This window comes from Vigna unguiculata, chromosome 7, assembly GCF_037176805.1.
Source record: "Vigna unguiculata cultivar grain cowpea cultivar isolate G323 ecotype 2 chromosome 7, ASM3717680v1, whole genome shotgun sequence".
Lineage (NCBI taxonomy): Eukaryota > Viridiplantae > Streptophyta > Magnoliopsida > Fabales > Fabaceae > Vigna > Vigna unguiculata.
Window position 1 is genome coordinate 47,377,242 of NC_140798.1, and position 2,512 is coordinate 47,379,753.

General features: G+C 33.5%; 1 long non-coding RNA gene across 1 annotated transcript; it reads left to right on the top strand.

Moving 5' to 3' along the window:
- Positions 1-710: 710 nt before the first annotated feature.
- LOC146884912 (uncharacterized) lies at positions 711-2,151 on the top strand. Its single transcript, XR_014996691.1, has 2 exons — positions 711-1,118; positions 1,211-2,151. It is a non-coding gene; the product is annotated as an uncharacterized LOC146884912 (long non-coding RNA).
- The last annotated feature ends 361 nt before the right edge of the window (positions 2,152-2,512 follow it).

Below are 2,512 nucleotides of genomic sequence, written 5' to 3' on the forward strand. Positions count from 1 at the left end.
TTGCCTAGGTTAACCACCCTTCGATCTTATACAACCAACCAAATTACAATACTTTTATTATTTCTCGTTGAATATTTTAATCTATGTTTTTTTAACTAATATTTAAAATAATAAATGGTTGCATGTGACATTATTTATTTTGCAGTGGAGATCAAATGAAACGGGTCATAATTAATTTGTAACGTCTGAAGTTAAGTCCCGACCAATAGTTATAACATTTGATTAAATAATAAACTTTTGATGAAGTGATAAATACTCGATCCTAAGACAACAAAAAAAATTATACGTCTCCATCTCACAAATTCAGGAATACCCATCTCTCAATATAATGAAGTTGAAACAAAATTTTAATATCTAAAATTAAAAAACAAAAATTGCAAATGCAAACGAGTAGTTTACTGTGTAGCCATTAACGTGATACATTCAACTTTAATTTGTTTATATTTACTTTATAAGATTGATGTGGTCCTTAGAAGCAAATTTTAAACTGATTCAATCCACAAAATTAAAATTAATTTATAAAATAAAATTTATATTCCATTTATATATTATAAAATTATTTTAACTTTAATCGACGTGTAATTTTGAACCGTGATTCCAAACTGTGACTTTCGAGAGCCACTACAAAACATGCTATAATATAATAGCTATTAATAGAAAAAGAGAAAAGTTCAAAAAAAGAGAATCTTGGAGCTAACGTGGGAAGAAAACTTAGATATTTCGTTACGCCTTAATTGGTGGAAGAAAAAAAAAAAAAAACCACACCTTTTATCTCGAAAAAATTGCAGAACTCACTCTCATAAAAAAATTTCTTCTCGAAAGTGGAGACCTTTCAATTATTTTTCTCTGTCATGAAAATTTGATTATAAATAGAAGGAGTGTGTGGGAGAAGGATCAGTAATAGATCTCATCCAAAGCCAGTGAAGGTGAATGTTATGCTGCTAAAAAGTTGTGGTGGTTTAGTTACAATGTTGCTTCTTCTAAGTCAATGTTATGCTGAGTGATTCATTACACTTCATAGCTTCAAACATGGATCGCACAGAGGAAACAACACTTGTACCTAAACCACTTAACTTCACTCTTGTTGCTTTCTTCGTCTATCTTCTATGAAGTCTCAGGTGCATCTGTTCAACTTTTTGTTCATCCTTTTCGTTTTCGTTCTGCTATTCAATCTTGTATTAAAACATAGATCCCATGTTCTTTTCTGCAGTACCCTAATTCAGTTTCGATTCTTTCGAACAGGATAGCCTTAATGCTTTTGAATTATTTTTCGGGTGTAGGGACCAAGCACCTACCGTCAACATTTAAATTACCTTTTTCTCCTCACTGCTTCCTTCTTATGTAACTCGTCGTATCCTCCGTTCCGCCCAATCTTCCTTCTTCCTTGATCGGTTGGTGGACGGTCAGGCGGACGATCGGTGTACGTGTCTAAAAGGCTCTGATGCTTAAGTTAGTTAAGATCGATCGGTAGATGATTGTACCTATTGTAATAAATATGAATTAAAGATTCTCACAAACCTACCTTGGGCCCCTATTTATAGTTTCCGATGTGGGCCTGTGATTAGGACTCCTTAATCATGGCCCAATGGCTTTTTAATTTTGATTACTGACTTATTTTATCTTAATTAATCTGACTGACTGTCTGGTCCAGGCTCCCGTTTGGCCGACCAACCGAGGGTCGCACGGCCTGACAGGTTGCCCTTTAAAGGTGAGAGTCTCTATGAAGATGGAGACTAAGTTCAAATGGAGATGAAAGTGGAGGGAGTGTTTAGTTCGTCTGACTGATGGGTAGCGGATTTAGTAGATGGGTAGCGGATTTAGTGTGCTCAGAGCTGAGACTCCGATAGGCTGGTCGCCTCAGCGTCTGCTACGAGGTTCGTCCGTAACGGGCGATCTGTAGCCGTTTGACTTTGGTCCGCTGGGCCGATCTGCCAATGGACCGTACAGTACAAATTCATTGTATTAATTTCATTAATTTGCCTAAATTTATTTTAGGTAGATTACTAAATATATTAGAAGTTTTACATCGACTAGAGATAAAACAATTTATAATGTATAAGTGAGATACAAATCTTACCTTACAAAATGATTTTGTGAGATTGAGTTAGACTTAAAGTCCACTTCTTAATAAAATATATCATTTTGAACAAATTGGAATTGAGTTTATATTTTGTTTTATTTAAACTAAGTAAAAAGTGGTCTTATAGGTGAAGAAGAAGTGGAGATTTGACCGCTTTTGGAAGGAAAAGAAGATAAAGAAAATTTATTGATATATCTCCCAGTAAAATTATGATTTATATTCGATTTATCATTGGATCTGGCCATGGCCGAAATTTTGATAGTAGTTTTATAATATATTATTTTTCATTTTAACCGCAGGGATTGTAAATTGGAAGTCTATGCTCACAGAAATCAATCTCTTATTATTGTTTTACTTTAGGTTTTCTTTGTTTTTCATATTTAATAATATTATTGTTTTGATGTATTGATTTTAGAGAGTGTTATTTTTTTT